The 20,059-nt window shown below is 41.8% G+C and overlaps 1 protein-coding gene across 2 annotated transcripts in view; it reads left to right on the top strand.

Annotated features, from left to right (window-relative positions):
* The first annotated feature begins 976 nt into the window (after positions 1-976).
* The window catches only part of ELFN1 (extracellular leucine rich repeat and fibronectin type III domain containing 1), a 620,268-nt gene continuing 601,185 nt past the window's right edge, over positions 977-20,059 (top strand). Inside the window, exons 1-2 of one of the 2 annotated variants that reach the window (XM_069734323.1) lie at positions 977-2,670; positions 4,676-4,959. The gene's annotated coding sequence lies outside the window, so the exon portion shown is untranslated. Of the gene's footprint in view, positions 2,671-2,905; positions 3,001-4,675; positions 4,960-20,059 lie in introns of those variants that run through there. The other variant, XM_069734324.1, reaches the window with a different exon arrangement.

A 20,059-nucleotide genomic window follows, 5' to 3' on the forward strand; every position in this document is an offset into this window, starting at 1 on the left:
CTAGATGTTTCGTGTAAAATAAGTTAACGGTCCGTTTATGCCACCGATTTAGGGCGGAATGAAAAAAATCTTATTTTTATATCTAAAGTGCTGCTTTCTATGCGAGCTTTATTACGGTATGGATTTGATATAAACTTTACTACTGCGGAAAGTAAAAACCTGGGAAGTGTTATTTCTCAGATAGAATTATTTAGTGATAGAAAAAAAAATGAGAATGATGGAGATAGGTGGAGCAGAGGATGAGGGGGGAACTAGGAGGATAGTGGGGGGAGTAGTGCCATTATAGGGGCACTATAGAAGATCATGGTGAAGATCATGAAAGAGATAATGGGGTGAGAAAGAAAAAAAAAGGCAATGGTGACTATATGGAGTTTGGGGATCAATGTGTGTATAGATAGATAGATAGATAGATAGATAGATAGATAGATAGATAGATAGATAGATAGATAGATAATAGATAGATAATAGATAGATAGATGATAGATAGATAGATAATAGATGATAGATAGATAGATAGATAGATAGATAGATAGATAGATAGATGATAGATAGATAGATAATAGATAGATAGATAATAGATGATAGATAGATAGATAATAGATAGATAGATGATAGCTAGATAATAGATGATAGATAGATAGATAGATAGATAGATAGATAGATAGATAGATAGATGATAGATAGATAGATATTGTTATATATGGAAGAAAACTATATCTTCCATACTTCTGCATTGTTAGTTTTTGTATTTATATGGATGAAGTGGAGGAAGCAGAGCTAAGGAGAGTACAAGAGTTGTTTGTTTGTTTACAAACACATTGTGGCAAATATTCTATTAAGAGATATTATCATGTATCTCCAACATGTGGACAAACAACTGCTACAGAATGAAACACTGAGCAATAAATGAGGGAGGAGGCCATCAGAAGTGTGAAGAAATGGAAGGGACTGGAGAAAAAGGCTGGAGAAAGAATACAGAGGTGAACACTGCAATAAGGAGAATGACAGAAAGAATGCATGGTGGAAGAGGGTGAAGTTCAGTGAAGGAAGAGTGTAGAAGATTGGGGTAAGGTAAAATAGGAAGGTGTGGGGAATATCAAAAGCAGAAGAGGATAAAAAAGCAATAGAAATGGACAATCAAAAGCATAAAGAGTGTGAGAAAGAAAAAGAAGAATAGAGAGAAGGAAAAAGAACTTAATAGACAGGAACAGAGAGACAGTAAAGGAGAGATGAGGAGGGAGTAAGTGTGAAAAAAAGGCAAATTCAGAGTAAATATAAGTAATAATAATGGGGACTGAAAACAGGAGAAGGATGTGAGGACAAGAAAGAAAATTAGGGAAAAGCTGCAACAAGTCTGTAGGAAATGTATGGGGCTATTAGGAAGCAAAGCTGGAAGCATGAAGAGCAGAGAACATGGAGAACTGGAAAAGATGGAGATGAAGTGCAAGAATGAGGAAAGGAGAGAAAAAGGGGGAGAAAAGAGGAAAGATGGAGAATAGGAACCAGACAGGAAAGAAGACATTGTCTGGGAGATAAAGAATGAGAAAGACAGGGAAAAGGGTAGAAATAACAGAGATGGAAAGAAAACATAAAAATAAAAGAGGGATGGAAGAAGGATAGAAAGGAAAAGAAAGATGGAAGGAGGTAAGGAAGGAAAGAAGAAAGAGGTGATATGGGAGGAATGGAAAATTGGAGAGAGGTGGTAAGGAGAAATGGAAAGAGTGACAAAAGAAGAGAGAAGGTGGAAAAGAAGAGGAAAGAAAGCTAAGAAAGAGATGAAGAGTAAGGAATCACCCGACATTGGGGAAAGAATGGAGAACACTGGTCCTGCTCTATAGGGGATGGGAAGAGGAGTGCTGGGTTTGGATAGTCAGTGGGTAAATTAAGTGAAAGGGTGAACAGAGCAGACCTTGGCATGGAATAGTTAAAGTCTGGAAGGATAAATGTGGAGGAGTCTGAGCTCCATTGTGACAGTTTCCACCATGCAATAGGAAGGAAGACGCAAATGTGCAGCCCACCCTGACATACATGACACAGGGGCAGAAGTGGCGGGGAGGGTCTGCAGCCGATCACAGACATGAGGAGACAGAGAGGACAGGACAGGGGTGGGGGGCAGTCCTCTCACTGCAGATCATTAGTTCTTCAGCCCCCAGTCTCTGAGCAGCAGCCTTCTGCTTTAACTTCGCATTACACACCATTGGATCAACATGCTGTTTGTGTTTAACTTGCACAGCCCTCCCCTCTTCCTCCAGGACTCCCTACAATAAAGCATAGCCTCCACACTCACAAAGAATGTGCTACTACCCGAGAGCTGCCAGTGCACACGGTCCTCCAGAGCTGCACGCACCCTGCCGGTGCACCCGATCCTCCAGAGCTGCACGCACCCTGCCGGTGCACCCGATCCTCCGGAGCCCATGGAGCAGAGGAGCCGGCAGCTCTCAGGCAGGACTTGCTCTGAATTAATCACCTGGCATTCAATGCATCTTTGAGGTCTTCTTCACTTGACGCAGTGAGGAGCTGCAGCTCTGTTCTCAGGCCGAGTCCAGCCCTTGGATCTGTCTAGGAGGAAGCGCCAGGAAGCTGTGCTGGAATTCACAGGGACCCGGCGTCCCAAGGAGACCTGAGCACCTTGCACCGAAGCTCCGGGAGATGCCTGCACGTCTCCGGCAGGTGAGTGGCGTCCAGAGCTGCTGCAGGCTGGGAACCCCGGCGTCCCTGCCGCAGTCTGCCACACATCCAGGCAGTCAGATGGAAAGGATCACTCGTCCCCTGCCAGAACCCGTGCAGCGAAGCCATCCCCCGCTAAATGCAGGGACAGATGTGATCAGGAGGGACACAGCGGCGAGGAGGTTAATTTCCACCCACATCTGCTGGGGCTCCAGATGTGATAGGAGACAGGCTGGCTGAGAGGGGAAGCTGGGGAGATGGGGGGACATGGCAGATCTGTAGACCTCCATGCTGAATCCTGCCCCAACTCCTGGATCGTTTGCCCAAGGATTGGTGAGTCGTGTAATGCCACAGATGAGGAGGGCAGGCTGGGGCATGGGCAGTGGTGGAATGCACACTGCAAGGGGTTAATACAAGATTTGCTTTATTACAGAACCTAGGTCTGTGCAGGACTTCTCCCACCTTGTCCCTCAGCCTCTCACACTGCAAGGGGTTAATGCAAGACTTGCTTCTGGTCTCAACCTAGGACTGCGCAGGACTTCTCCCACCTTATCCCTTCCCCGCTCACATTGCAAGGGGTTAATATATATATATATATATACATATATGTATATATATATATATATATATATATATATATATATATATATATATTCTGGCCAGAACTTGTAACTGTGCATCACTACTCCTACCCTCTTCCTTCCCCCTTCACATTGCAAGGGGTTAATACATATATATATATATATATATATATATATATATATATATATATATATATTATATTCTGTCTAGAAAGTAGGACTGTGCATCACTTCTACCACCTTATCCCTTCCCCGCTCACATTGCAAGGGGTTAATATATATATATATATATATATATATATATATTCTGGCCAGAACTTGTAACTGTGCATCACTACTCCTACCCTCTTCCTTCCCCCTTCACATTGCAAGGGGTTAATACATACATATATATATATATATATATATATATATATATTATATTATATTCTGTCTAGAAAGTAGGACTGTGCATCACTTCTACCACCTTATCCCTTCCCCGCTCACATTGCAAGGGGTTAATATATATATATATATTCTGGCCAGAACTTGGAACTGTGCTTCACTTCTCCTACTCTCTTCCTTCCCCTTTCACATTGCAAGGGGTTAATACTAGATCTGCTTTACACATATGTATTTATGTTTTTTTGTGCAAAACTTCTCCATCCTTGTTCCGTATCCTTTCGCATTGCAAGGGGTTAATATAAGATTTGCTTCTGGCCAGAAACCAGGATCGTGCAGCACTTCTCCTATCTCGAATCTTAAATTGCAAGGATATAATATAGATTTATTTTTCTGGCCACAATCCAGGACTGTGCAGCACTTCTCCCACCTTGTTCCTCACCCTCTGACATTACAAGGGGTTAATATAGGCTTTGCTTCTGGCCAGAACCTAGGACTTGCCCTTCCTCTATGTTATGTGCAGTACTTCTACCTTATTCCTTCCCACTCTGATATAGCAAGGGGTTAATACTAGATTTACTTCTGACCAGCAGGATGGACTGTGCAGCACTTCTCCCACCTTGCTCCTCACCCTCTCCCATTGGAAGGGGTTAATACAGGATTAGCCAAAATCTAGGACTGGGCAGCGCTTGTCTGCACCTTATTCCTCACCCATTCACATTGCAAGGGGTTAATACTAGATCTGCTTTTGTGCAGCTCTTCTCCCTCCTTATATCTTACATTGCAAGGGGTTAATATATGATTTTCTTCCCCTCTGGCACAGCAGCTAGGACAGTGCAGCCCCCTATTGCTTACCCTCCTTTATTAATAAATGATCGGGGTCTAGTCTAGTAAAATAGATTGATAGGCAGCCTCGTAAAACTTTGCGGATCTCCATCATTAACCCCCCCTCCCCCCAGTCCATCCATCTTTGCAGACTGACAGCAAGCAGAGGAAAGCATATTGCTTGCATTATATACTTAGTGTATTTTTTTTTTCTTCCCAAGTGGGATCCATGGCCAGTTGTGTGATTTTGGTGGTCTCAGCCTGACTTTCTGGAGGTGGCGATGTCCTGAATGGTGGCAGAAGCGGAGATTCAGCACCGGCAGAGGTGGAAATTCAGCACCGGCAGAGGTGGAAATTCAGCACCAGCAGAGGTGGACAGCTCCCTGCACCGGCAGGGATCGCCCGGAGTCCTGCACCAGAGCAGCACTGGAGCTGTCCAGCATGTCTCTCCTGAAATGCAGCCAGAAGCTTCCCCAGCCAGCAGAGCCCACTGGATCCCAACCAGGTACTTATCCCCTACCATGCATGTACGATGAATAGATCCCCAGCCAGCAGAGCCCTCTGGATCCCAGCCAGGTACTTATCCCCTACCATGCATGTACGATGTATAGATCCCCAGCCAGCAGAGCCCACTGGATCCCAGCCAGGTACTTATCCCCTACCATGCATGTATGATGTATAGATCCCCAGCCAGCAGAGCCCTCTGGATCCCAACCAGGTACTTATCCCATACCATGCATGTATGATGTATAGATCCCCATCCAGCAGAGCCCACTGGATCCCAACCAGGTACTTATCCCCTACCATGCATGTATGATGTATAGATCCCCATCCAGCAGAGCCCACTGGATCCCAACCAGGTACTTATCCCCTTCCATGCATGTATGATGTATAGATCCCCATCCAGCAGAGCCCACTGGATCCCAACCAGGTACTTATCCCCTACCATGCATGTATGATCTATAGATCCCCATCCAGCACAGCCCACTGGATCCCAACCAGGTACTTATCCCCTACCATGCATGTATGATGTATAGATCCCCATCCAGCACAGCCCACTGGATCCCAACCAGGTACTTATCCCCTTCCATGCATGTATGATGTATAGATCCCCATCCAGCAGAGCCCACTGGATCCCAACCAGGTACTTATCCCCTACCATGCATGTATGATGTATAGATCCCCATCCAGCAGAGCCCACTGGATCCCAACCAGGTACTTATCCCCTACCATGCATGTATGATGTATAGATCCCCATCCAGCAGAGCCCACTGGATCCCAACCAGGTACTTATCCCCTTCCATGCATGTATGATGTATAGATCCCCATCCAGCAGAGCCCACTGGATCCCAACCAGGTACTTATCCCCTACCATGCATGTATGATGTATAGATCCCCAGCCAGCAGAGCCCACTGGATCCCAACCAGGTACTTATCCCCTACCATGCATGTATGATGTATAGATCCCCAGCCAGCAGAGCCCACTGGATCCCAACCAGGTACTTATCCCATACCATGCTTGTACGATGTATAGATCCCCATCCAGCAGAGCCCACTGGATCCCAACCAGGTACTTATCCCCTACCATGCATGTATGATGTATAGATCCCCAGCCAGCAGAGCCCACTGGATCCCAACCAGGTACTTATCCCCCACCATGCATGTATGATGTATAGATCCCTATCCGGCAGAGCCCTCTGGATCCCAACCAGTTACTTATCCCCGTCCAAATCCATGCATGTATGATGTATAGATCCCCATCCAGCAGAGCCCTCTGGATCCCAGCCAGGTACTTATCCCCTACCATGCATGTATGATGTATAGATCCCCATCCAGCAGAGCCCACTGGATCCCAACCAGGTACTTATCCCCTACCATGCATGTATGATGTATAGATCCCCATCCAGCAGAGCCCACTGGATCCCAACCAGTTACTTATCCCCTTCCATGCATGTATGATGTATAGATCCCCATCCAGCAGAGCCCACTGGATCCCAACCAGGTACTTATCCCCTACCATGCATGTATGATGTATAGATCCCCAGCCAGCAGAGCCCACTGGATCCCAACCAGGTACTTATCCCATACCATGCTTGTATGATGTATAGATCCCTATCCGGCAGAGCCCTCTGGATCCCAACCAGTTACTTATCCCCGTCCAAATCCATGCATGTATGATGTATAGATCCCCATCCAGCAGAGCCCTCTGGATCCCAGCCAGGTACTTATCCCCTACCATGCATGTATGATGTATAGATCCCCATCCAGCAGAGCCCACTGGATCCCAACCAGGTACTTATCCCCTACCATGCATGTATGATGTATAGATCCCCATCCAGCAGAGCCCACTGGATCCCAACCAGTTACTTATCCCCTTCCATGCATGTATGATGTATAGATCCCCATCCAGCAGAGCCCACTGGATCCCAACCAGTTACTTATCCCCTTCCATGCATGTATGATGTATAGATCCCCAGCCAGCAGAGCCATCTCGATCCCAACCAGGTACTTATCCCCTTCCATGCATGTATGATGTATAGATCCCCATCCAGCAGAGCCTTCTGGATCCCAACAAGGTACTTATCCCCTACCATGTATGTATGATGTATAGATCCCCATCCGGCATAGCCCTCTGGATCCCAACAAGGTACTTATCCCCTTCCATGCATGTATGATGTATAGATCCCCATCCAGCAGAGCCCTCTGGATCCCAACCAGTTACTTATCCCCTTCCATGCATGTATGATGTATTGATCCCCATCCGGCATAGCCCTCTGGATCCCAACAAGGTACTTATCCCCTTCCATGCATGTATGATGTATTGATCCCCATCCGGCATAGCCCTCTGGATCCCAACCAGTTACTTATCCCCATCCATGCATGTATGATGTATAGATACCAGGAAGCCAAGCCAGCCTGGATATTTAATGCATTGCCTGTAATGCTTTTATGCACTGTCTGTGATCTGTCTTAGTGCCTTTTCTTTGCCATGGCTCTATATATAGCAGCAGCTTTCTGATATTTAGCCACTAGGAGGGTTAATACAACTGTTGCAATATAGAATCTAGGCATTTTCATTGTCTGATATGAGACTTAGATGCCTTTAGGCTCTGGCACTTATACACATTGTTCTGCAGAGCCGGCTCTGTACACTTTGCCAGGGATCTGGTCTAGTCAATCTTTAGGTTTTTATTTTTATTTTTTTGCACAGATTAAACTGTTTACTGATCAGTTTAGAACTTGTCGAAAATGAGTAATGGCTTTGATTGCAAAGGGTCCTCTGGAGAATGGAAATCCGCCGCTTGCCGATCTTGAATACTAAGCTTTTTTTTTTTTTATGCCTCATCTTTATTCAACTGACTTTGGAAATAAAGATAACCAATTTGGATTAACTTCTTCTAGAAATGTATTGCATCCCGTTAGGTCGGTGTATTGCATGGGTATGGGAGTAGGAATATGGAGTATATTTATGGTATGGGACAACTTTTGAGAATTCGCAGCTTCCTAACCTACGGCTTTACTATTGCATCTGCGAAATATTGGTATTATCTGATAGAATGCGCCAATATATTATGTGCACAGCTTTCATCATGAGCATCACTTGATGGGAACTCCCCATGGTTTATCTTGCTTTTCCCTGAGACTGAAGGGTTAAATGTCATCCAGCTCTGCTACATTTGGACATATACTATTAGTAATTATCACTGTCAACCAACAGGCAGTAAAGGATATACAGTGGTATTTAATGCAGGTGGTATATGGTCGTTAGAACACTTCAGATGTTACAAGTATTTGTAAGTGTAAATATTTACATAAAGTTTCCCATTGACGAGCGTTGGGCTTGTTTTATGCACATTCCGTTTATTGTTTATACCTTTTATGCATATTATTGTGCTGGGAATTTATAATGATCAGGAAATAAAGATGAAGCTATTACTTTCTGCATATGTAATGTTTCTTATCTAAGTTTCTAGCAATTGCATACTGGTGGTCATAAGTGGGTTGTGTATATCACTCCGGGGTTGGGTTCGGTTTACGACTGCGCTCATACGGCAGCCTGTTCTGTCACTTTAATAAGTACACCCTATGGACCCCCAGCATGTCACTTTAATAAATTAAATGGAGCATGGCATTGTTGCTTTTACAACTATGGCCAATGAAGCGCATAGCAAAGAAGGGACCGTACTTCTGAAAATTGAAGGCAGTGTCACTTTAACAGTTTTTATGGACAAGGTGCATTGTATTTACTCATTAATGGGTCACGGTAGTGTTGCGGCGGTAGAAGTCTTAAGTACCAGCACAGGTGTAATACTGGCACAAGCCATTTGTGAAAGTGAGAAAATGCTATTTTTCGATGATCTAGTGCAGCGTTCTCCAACCTGTGGCTCATCAAAGCTCCCAACATATTCCGATAAATGCAGGTGGACAGAGCAATGTTGGGAGTTGTAAATCTGCAACAGCTGGAGAGCCACATGATCGGAAACCACTATTGTGCAATTCGATAGCATTATATGATGAATATCATTTTACTAGCCTAGCAGATTTGAGTTTGTCCATTGGCGTGCATGTAGTGATGTTACAATGTGTGGTTCTGTATAGGACTCCGGAAAGCCTTACAAGAAAGGGTACAGAAATAAGATCAAAATAACCATGTCAACTCTGCTACATACGTAAATCAGTCCCAGAATGTTGCGATATTGTGCACCGACCACATAGAACTCAAGGTTCTGATTGTGGAAAAGCTGGTGGTTGGACATCATGTACATAGTGTAAGGTACTATGTAGTATATATATATATACATATAGGCGCATCGTGCTGACAGCTCTGAAGGCTGATGACATGGAATCATCTCTGATGTCAGATTCGAGGTCACCATGGAATTCCCTGAAAACTATAGGGAATCCCCGACCACACGAAGGTCATGGCAAAATATTACTCATACAACATAGGAAAAGTTCATCCTCTACTTTTAGACTAATAGCCTCATTCAGTTTTGTCTTTTTTTTTTTAAATTGCAAAAACATGAAAGTGTCTATCTCATCTCGACAACCTCTTTCAGGACATTTCTCTATGACGCCAAAGTCCATTTATTTCCTTTTGAATGACCGCGTGTAATACTCCATCTCTCCAGTAGTGGCCGCTGCAGTTGACGGAAACGTCCTCCTGCCATATCATCCACCCCTTTAAAATTCCTACTTATCATTCCCACCGTAGACCATGAGCCTCATTCACTTCCTTTCCCGTTGATGCTTAGCTTGCAGGAATTAAAATTCATGCGACTGCGTACGAAACCAAAATAGCTCCCGTACAGATGGACTTTACTCTCTGGTGTGAAGACTTTTTAGTTTCGTTGACTTTTTTTTTTTTTTTGCAGCTTAGGTTGGGCAGGCGACGTCTGTATCATCCACTTGATGCATTGCGGCCTCAATTATAATGACAGATGCTGCTGGAGCTTCCATTCCAGTAACAGAATTAATGATAGGCGCGGGGAATGAAACCGCTTGCCAATCAGAAAGACCATTGTTTAGTGGCAAATTCAGTTGCCAAAAGCATCTTGATTGCATTTTAATGGAGCGAAAATAATATCCCACATGTCCAGGGCAACAGGACTTATCCCAACATGGAGGACAGGTTAATACCGGGAAACAAGCAGCATATGATTATGTTGTCTCTACAGGAGGGAGCCAAACATGTGGCCAAAGATTGACGACCTGGCCGTCCTTGGCCACTTGTCCTTGCTATCTCCTTCGTCTCACATCAGAAGGATGGCTTCTCTAATGAAGCTCCGTTGGTGGCCGTTGTCCGGAATGATTTGGACAATCTGTTAAGACTGGGCACACTATTGTAACATATAGTAACATAGTAACATAGTTAGTAAGGCCGAAAAAAGACATTTGTCCATCCAGTTCAGCCTATATTCCATTATAATAAATACCCAGATCTACGTCCTTCTACAGAACCTAATAATTGTATGATACAATATTGTTCTGCTCCAGGAAGACATCCAGGCCTCTCTTGAACCCCTCGACTGAGTTCGCCATCACCACCTCCTCAGGCAAGCAATTCCAGATTCTCACTGCCCTAACAGTGCAGTGTCTTCTCTGTTCGTTTCCGTGTCTTAAAGATTCCTCATTAGTGATGATTTTTGGTTGGAGGAATAACCCGGGTACTGATATCCGTGCTTCTGTTTCTCTTTCCTCGGAAAATGTCACATCTAACAGCTTGCCACCTGCGCCATCTGAAATTGGGATGTGATAATTATGCAAAGATGCGCAGATCCTTCCCTTTATGGCTCAACGTTTGCTATGTTGTATATCGCCCAGTTCATAAAATCCTAAAATGCAATTTATCCGCACAGCAGAGTTGAGTTTGTCATTTAGCATGGCACATTATAATATCGCTATATCTGTGGTTTTATAAGAGGCCAAAGGCAAGGTGTGTCCGGTGCCAGACCGCTCCTGCCAGCGACTCAGCTGCCTCTGCTGATGTCACATCTACAGAGCAGAAGCTTCTTTTCCACCCTGATTTGTTGACAGGGTGTGACTTCCAACGTCATTCTGACTCAGACAGTGGGAATACATTTTTCAATCAAAATGACGCCTGTCAACAGAGCAGAGCGGTAAAGAAGCCTTCTCTCTGCCAACATGATGTCAGTAGAGGCAGCTGAATCGCCGGTAGGAGCGGTCTGGGACTGATCTGTGTCAGTGAAGAATGGCGTCGGGCACAACAGGCAAGTAGGTAGCAAATACCTGCCTGTCAGTGCTTAGGCACAATTTTTGTTTTTCATAAAGTCCCGGATACACTCTTTAACAACTAGACTTTAAGAAAAACTAAACATTCATTTTTTAAAATAATAAACATTAATTTTTTTAATATAATAAATATTATTTTCTTAATATAATAAACATTCATTTTTTAATATTATAAACATTCATTTTTTAATATAATAAACATTCATTTTTTAATATAATAAACACTCATTTTTTAATATAATAAACATTCATTTTTTTTTAATTTAATAAAACATTCTTCTTTTAATATAATAAACACTCATTTTTTAATATAATAAACATTCATTTTTAATATAATAAACATTATTCTTTTAATATAATAAACACTTATTTTTTTTCATATAATAAACATTCATTTTTTTAATATAATAAACATTCATTTTTAATATAATAAACATTAATTTTTTTTAAAATTTAATAAAACATTCTTCTTTTAATATAATAAACATTCATTTTTTTTAAATATAATAAACATTCTTCTTTTAATATAATAAACACTCATTTTTTAATATAATAAACATTCATTTTTTAATATAATAAACATTCATTTTTTTTAATTTAATAAAACATTCTTCTTTTAATATAATAAACACTCAGTTTTTAATATAATAAGCATTCTTCTTTTAATATAATAAATATTAATTTTTTTTAAATTTAATAAAACATTCTTCTTTTAATATAATAAACATTAATTTTTTTTAAATATAATAAACATTCTTCTTTTAATATAATAAACATTCATTTTTTTAATATAACTTTGTCCAGGATAAAAAAGTTAGGACATTTTGCAAATCGCAAAATTTGGGGATTTTTCTTAATTTCCATTTAAAAAAAAAATGAATGCAAGTGGCTTCCAAAACCCCTACTTTACCCCCACTTTATTTCCCCACCTTTTTCTGCAGTGATATCAGAACGTCCTCATTTGGAGCACAACTGATGGCAGTGGAGTGCCCAGCGCGGCCTCCTCTGTCCCCTGAGAGTTGTGTTTGTCAGATCAATCTCCTGCAGCAGTTTATCCCCAGAGTTAGTGAGCTATAGGAGCTGAACTGACGATTTCACTGCCATCATCTGTACTCCAAATGTAGAAAATTTAAAAATAAAATGATTTGCAAAGTTTGGTAACTCTCTATGCTGAACAAAATTACCATTATTATTATTATTTTTTATTTTTAATTAGTTTATTTTTTTTTAACTCAGAGAATGATCAGAGTGCACCAGGGCAGAGTTAGTGTAAGGCGAGTATCAGATATTGGTATGACCGGTGCATTTCTGTATTATTGATTCCAACCTGACAAGTTTCCCGGTTCAGGTCGTAGACCCTTAATACTCTCATCAGAATCTAGTCTGTGGGTATAAGGGACATTTTTTTGGAGCCTTCCCTATCCAATTTCTCAGACGCTCCTAACCAGATCTTGATTTTGGATTTATTTTCATAGCCATAAGGAAAACAGCTGCCAGATACCTTGCGACCAGGTACTGAACCTTGTTTCCCCCTACAGCAGACATCAAGGGGCAATATGGCTGCCCTCATACACATGGATGCTGCACTGTTATTGCTCATGGGGTGCACCCACCTTGATTTCCAGGTCCAGAAACGGAACAGTAAATGACAGATCCAGCTCTGCTACATGCAGATCAACCTCAGCAAATGGTAAAAGAAGCGACCATCCGCCTAGACCTACAATGAGTACGTTCATCCTTAGCGTCTTTCCGGTTTTAACCCTTTATCGCCTTATCGTCCTTCCAATAATTACTTTTTCTGAATTTTTTTTAAATTATTATTCATGAATTTCGATCGATATAATTACCTCGTCGTCTCCCTTCTTACCTAATGGTCGTGCTGACAAGTGGGAAAATTTGTAATAGTATTTGTACATTGGGGGGGGGGGGGTCGGGAGAGTAATCCATCAGCAGAACGGCACAAGAGGGACTCGAGTGGTAAACGTTTTACTCCTGAGTGGGTTTTTTTTTTAATTTCTTTCGGCAGCCTTGCTTTCTATCAGTCACTAGTATTCACATGTATATAGGGTGAGATCCTTCATTGCTCCTGCCTCCTTCATCCCAGATAACATGCCTATGGTCAATGTATGGACGGTTAATGTATAAAGCAAAGATGAGACTGTAATCTATCATGTATATGGTTTATTTAAAGGGTTTGTCCAGAGCTAAGATGACCCGTATAAGTCATCAATATCAGATCGGTTGGGGGTCCCATACCCCAAACACCACTGCTCCATACACTATCTAAAGTCATTAGAATTTGGGCTGCAGTACCTGAAAATGACCACTATATGGAGTACGGCGCTGTGGTGTCTAAAATGGACAGGGGTGTCAGATCCTCCCCGATCTGATACTGATCATCTGTCCTGAAGAAGGTCATCAATAGCTTAGTCCAGGAAAACCCTTTTAACTAGACAAAATTAATCTCTGTTACATCAGAATATTTATTAAAAACCCAGTCCGGTACCATCTCTCCTTGTGGAGGACCCAACAGTTGAGTGATTTGGATGAACAATGTGTAGTTCTTCCTTCCACCTGTGGTGGTGCTGCAGAGAAAGTGAATACTTGCTGCTATACTCCCGCAGGGATTGCTGATCCCAGAGGTGGAACACCCTGTGATCAGCCAAATACATATAGGCTTTCAACATCAATCTGGTCACTTTTTCAATGTTCCCAACTTCCGATGTGTGTAAGATACAGGCTAGGCCAAGATCTGTAACCAGTATTTAACTAGACATTTTTCCAGCCTTGTAATAATGGTCTCATTATTTTGTAGCTTTGCCTATATTTTTTTTTTCACTTTTACACTTAGCGCTGGCAGCAATAGAGAGTCATCGTTATGAGCCGTGTAGTGAAAATGAAAGCAGCTGCACTGAGGGATCTTCCTAAGGACATATTAAAATACAATATGTTATATGATCCCAGTAATCTTCAGACTCATGGGCAAACTCAGTGGAATTATTGTAATTGCTACATGAAGTTTAGCAACTAAATGATCATGTTAATATTAAATCTAATCTGTCAAATCTCCTATCAAATGACGGCATAGGACAGAGAAGTAGATACTGAGTTTGGCAATATATAGTTTGCTATGCTTTGATTTAGTATTTTCATGTAAAAAAAGCTTTGTAAATTCTGTTAGAAAAAAGCCTGTGAGTCCTGCCTTCCCCGCCCACACACAGTGATTGGCTGCTCTTTGTATACACGCCCATAAATCACTTTGTGGGCGGAGAAAGTGGGACTCACAGGCTTGTTCCATGAAATCTTACAGAATGTACAAAGCTTGCTTTCCCATGAAAATACTGAATCAAACCACAGAAAACTATATATTGCTGAGTTCAGCGTCTCGCCCTCTATCCTTTGCTGACATCGGATAAAAGATCTGACAAATTAGATTTCATGATATTTTAGTAGCCAAAAGTCATGTGGCCATTAAAATAGATCCTGATTTTTGCAAATCATAGAAAAGTATATACTGTATCAGCCACTCTATAAGTGTCCAATGCAGCCCTTTTATAATAATCCAGCAGAGCCCCTATAATGGTAATTTTATTGACCTGAGCAAAGGTACATGTTGGCGTATTATATATTGTTACATCTTATCAGCTATATAATTCAGTCGGTATGAGAATATAGATGAGACAAGGAGAAGCTGTACGTTCCAAGAATAGGAATGAATTAGTGATAAAAACAAAATACAGGCGACATCTATCAGGATCTATTATTGGAACAGTACAGTCTAGACTCTTAGCACTCGCTTCCTACACATGGAGAAATACAGAAGATAGATAGAAAAGTCAGAGATAGATGTAGCAGAGTCAAGTGTGTTGTTTAACACTTAAAGAGGATCTGTCGGCTCTCCTGTCAATTTTAGTAAATACTTATGTTCCTAGTGAAATCAAAACGCTATTATGCCTCCCGGAAATGTCAGTCGATTCATCCAGGATTTCAGAGCAAACATAGTTAAAAGATCTGACCTTGGACCATAGGAATAGGTGAGACTAGTCCAGTGCTTCCCCTAGATGACTTCTCTACCTATGTGAACACAGGGAGAGACCTGTCAATCACCTAGAGTGGGGCGGAGAGATGCCGGTCGGAGGCGTGGCCTGACTAATCTAATCTATTACTGTGGTCCCTGGTTGGATCCTCCAACTTCGTTTTCCATGGATCATCAGAATGTTTCAGACTAAAACATATCTGGCTGCAATCAGGCAACAAAGCTCTGATTTATGCTGACCGGTTTTTCCCACAAAGTTGATTTTAATCAATAGATCTTGGAATAATAATAATTTCCACAATTGGATGTGTTTAAATAAAATGTTCCTGTGCTGAGATAATCTTGTAAATGTGTCCCTGCTGTGTACTGTGTAATGGCTGTGTCTGACCGTACAGGAACATGGTCTGATCATACCACATCTCCAGGGCAGGGGAGGAAGCAATAGAGAGGATACAGACATTACAGCACGGGATCACAAATAACTATTTCTTTCAGGTAAAACATTTTTTAAAAATAGACAGGAAAATGCTTTAATGCTTATAAATGGAATCAGCTGTGATCCCCTGCAGTAATGACTGTATCCTCTCTTTTCCTTCCCCCCTGCTCAGAAGCTGTGGTATGATCAGACCATGTTCCTGTACGGTCAGACACAGCCATTACACAGTACACAGCAGGGACACATTTATAAGATTATCTCAGCACAGGAGTATTTTTTTTAAACACATCCAATTGTGGAAATTATTATTATTCCAAGATCTATTGATTAAAATGATCTTTAAAATTAGCTTTGTTCTTGTTAAAAAAAAAAAAAAACCTTTAATGAATTAAGACTGGTTGTTGCCATTTGGGGCTTTTTCTCTACTTTTGTGGAATTGCAGAGGAGCTGTAGACTGTAAACTATGACAAATAATGCTGTGGACTGTAAAAAATGTGTATGGGGAATTCAATCATGTACTAAAGAAGACATATCTGGAGTTGGGACAGATCCTCCTTAAAGGGAACCTGTCACCTGAATTTGGCAGGACCGGTTTTCGGTCATATGGGTGGAGTTTTCGGGTGTTTGATTCACCCTTTCCTTACCCGCTGGCTGCATGCTGGCCGCAATATTGGATTGAAGTTCATTCTATGTCCTCCGTAGTACACGCCTGCGCAAAGCAAGGCCAGCGGGTAAGGAAAGGGTGAATCAAACACCCGAAAACTCTGCTCATATGACCGAAAACTGGTCCCGCCAAATTCAGGTGACAGGTTCCCTTTAAAGCACTAATGCGATTTCACTCACTTCCACAACGGGAGGTGAACAGGGCCGATGACGTCACATCTACAGGTATCTATCTGGTTACATAAGTGAGGGGCAAGTATCACGTGCATATCCTATCCTAATCACTGAGCCAGGTACATGATACTTACCGCTCGTGGCTGGATAAATACCTGTAGATGCAACCTCACTGATCCCACGCAGATGCCAATGAGGAAGTGTGTGGAGTTGGATGGACCCTTTAAATGTGGCCTTTCTTGTACATTCCAAAGTTAGCGGAAGATCCCAGCGCTTCCATCAAACAAAAAAACTTTTAGCTTGATGAGGTTATGAGTAAGAAGAAACACTTCGAAACGCGTCAACCATCATTGCTATTTTTCAGGATACAAATAAACGTTTTGTATTTCATGGAAGTGCTGGACCTACTTCTAACTTTGGATGACCTTTTCCGTGGACTTGAGATCCTTTCCACTAGCTGAATAGGTGAACTGATAATTTCTCTTCTATTTCTTGCACATTGTGATATCTCCCTGAAAATACATAACAAAGTTTTTTTTTGTTTTTTGCTTAGTAGATTTACTTGCAGTCCTATGTAAAATCACACCTTGATCCATTACAGTCCAAGTTAGGTGGTATCTGTCCATTTCAACTTTGCTGTGTCTATAATATGAAAGTATCCCAAAAGGTAGAACTGCGGGTGTTGCTGCGCTACTGGTGAAGAATTTATCATAAGTCATATGGCAAGGCTCGCTAAAGGGTCGTTATTGACTTTTAGGATTGCTACCACCAATTGTTGGCACTAGAGTTCAAGTCCTCCTCCTCCTTGAAGAGGCAACTTACATATTTAATTTCCACGAGGAGCATGCATGGCCTAAAAGTCTCCTCACGCTGGCTTGTCGCTTTCCACAAGGAGAAATGTTAACCCCTTAGATCCCAGGATTCAGATGAGTAGAAATAAATAGCAAGTTTTTTTTCCAACGCGTTTCGAGGTCGAGCAGACCTCTTCCTCAGGGGAACCACAATCTATAGTATGGAAGTAATCACTTCTTTATACTAAAGTGTGTAAAAATATATAATTTGTAATGTTCCGACCCTACTGTATGCCATTAATAATACTAGTGTCCACTTATGTGGCAGAGAGGGGTTCGGGCTTCCTCAGGATATATCTATACCCAGGGGTCAATGTTAGATCCTTATCAGCAGATATCAGTGTGTGCGAATGAATGTGTCTAATCCAATAAATAAATAAAAATTCCGTCCACCGTGTTCTATAATCCATAAGTCTGGGTAAGTCCATCTGTCGAGGCGGCACCTCGTGGATATTACTCTCGTCTACAATGCCTTGTCCTTATTTCCTCCCCCTTCTCCAGGTCAGATACAAGTTATGCACGATCACGTTTGCTCACGAGAAGGTACATTGACTTCCAGCATGAAGTGCTCACGAGGGGTCCTGCCTTCCCAGCTCCAGACCCCGCTCTGCGCCACTTCTCCTCTTCCCCAATCATAAAACAGGTCTTAAATCAGATTTTCAATTTCTAACATCAACAGGATTTCCCAAACGGGGAGATACAAAAAAAAACCAACAAAAAGTCGAAACAACCTTTTTTTTCAGTCTCATTTTTAAAGTGGAGTTTACTTGTCTTCCCTGTACTTACGCTCTTACGATCCACTTTGGGATGTGTAACTCGGCAGGGGGACTCACCTCCTTCCCTGTAGGGTTTGATGCTCCACGTTGTCTGTTTGCACCGTTATGAAATATTTAGGAGTTTCCAGTGGTGAATAAAGAGATCATTAATATAAATTGATTCCAGTGTTCCTGATGGGTTTCTGTAGCAATGGTCTCTACGAGGGGAGATGTGCCGGGAGCAGGACACAAATAGATGGTTTATTGCGAAGTTCACGTCTCCTACTGACTGGATGCGCTGCTTTTGGATAATATTGTTATTTGGAACCATTTTTACAACTCCAGATTTCCATTGCTAAGTATTCCATTTCACCATCCGTGCGACAGCTGTAACTTCTGACCCTGATCTCATTCTACTGAGCTTGGATCCCCCCTATGGCAATCAATATCCTGCTGAGAGGTTAAGGCAGTGATGCAGACTCTAAAACTGGTCAGACACTTGTAAAGTATTGTCTGTAATACCATCAATCAATTACATGTTGGATCAATGATCGTATGAACCAGGGGAGAACACATCATTGGTGCAACCTGTGCGGCGACACAGGGGCCTAAGGGGTAAGGGGACCATTTCTAACTCCATATCAGGTGCAATTTTACATTTTCAGGAGCTGTTGGGCTGAAAAGGGCCCATATATTGTTCATGCACAGAGGCCCTTTTCTGTCTCTACCCGCCAGTGGTATGAACTAAAGAACCATCAGCAAGCCAGGCTAAACATGTAATTCGGGGAGCGGCAAATAAGCACGTTTGGATGATCATGCCATAGACTTGAAGACTTGTAGCTTTTTAGGTGTAGTTTTATAAACATTTTTGGTATTTATTTTTGCATTTTTCATATCACAATCAGTATTAAAAAAAATAGAAATCTTGACATTTTCACACTGACCCCTGGAGCTATTCCAGACTCATGCTTTTTATTATTTTAGGAAATTAAGGTGTTATCCATCTTTGTAGAGGAGGAGGAGGTGATCTGTGACATCACCTATTGTGAATTATGGATCCTGTGTTATCTACTGTATATAGAGGGGTTATCAGTCATTGTACAGGAGGTGGAGGAGGTGAGCTGTGATATCACCTATTGTGAATGGTGGATCCTGTGTTATCTACTGTATATAGAGGTGTTATCAGTCATTGTACAGGAGGAGGAGGTGAGCTGTGACATCAGCTATTGTGAATGGTGGATCCTGTGTTATCTACTGTATTTAGAGGTGATATCAGTCATTGTACAGGAGGAGGAGGTGTGCTGTGACATCACCTATTGTGAATGGTGGATCCTGTGTTATCTACTGTATATAAAGGTGTAATCAGTCATTGTACAGGAGGAGGAGGTGATCTGTGATGTCACCTATTGTGAATGGTGGATCCTGTGTTATCTACTGTATATAGAGGTTTTATCAGTCATTGTACAGGAGGAGAAGGTGAGCTGTGACATCACCTATTGTGAATGGTGGATCTTGTGTTATCTACTGTTTATAGAGGTGTTATCAGTCATTGTACAGGAGGAGGAGGTGAGCTGTGATATCACCTATTGTGAATGGTGGATCTTGTGTTATCTACTGTATATAGAGGTGTTATCAGTCATTGTACAGGAGGAGAAGGTGAGCTGTGACATCACCTATTGTGAATGGTGGATCTTGTGTTATCTACTGTATATAGAGGTGTTATCAGTCATTGTACAGGAGGAGGAGGTGAGCTGTGATATCACTGATTGTGTATGGTGGATCCTGTGTTATCTACTGTTTATAGCGGTGCTACCTGTCATTGCAATTCTGTCTTTAATGATAATGAAACTAACGAAAAGTCTTTCCTGAAGATCAGGAAGTTTAAAGATATGAATAAACATGAATAATAAGTTTGATATGAAACCAAAAAAAATTGT

Source organism: Ranitomeya imitator, chromosome 7 (genome assembly GCF_032444005.1).
Source record: "Ranitomeya imitator isolate aRanImi1 chromosome 7, aRanImi1.pri, whole genome shotgun sequence".
NCBI classification, from domain to species: Eukaryota; Metazoa; Chordata; class Amphibia; order Anura; family Dendrobatidae; genus Ranitomeya; species Ranitomeya imitator.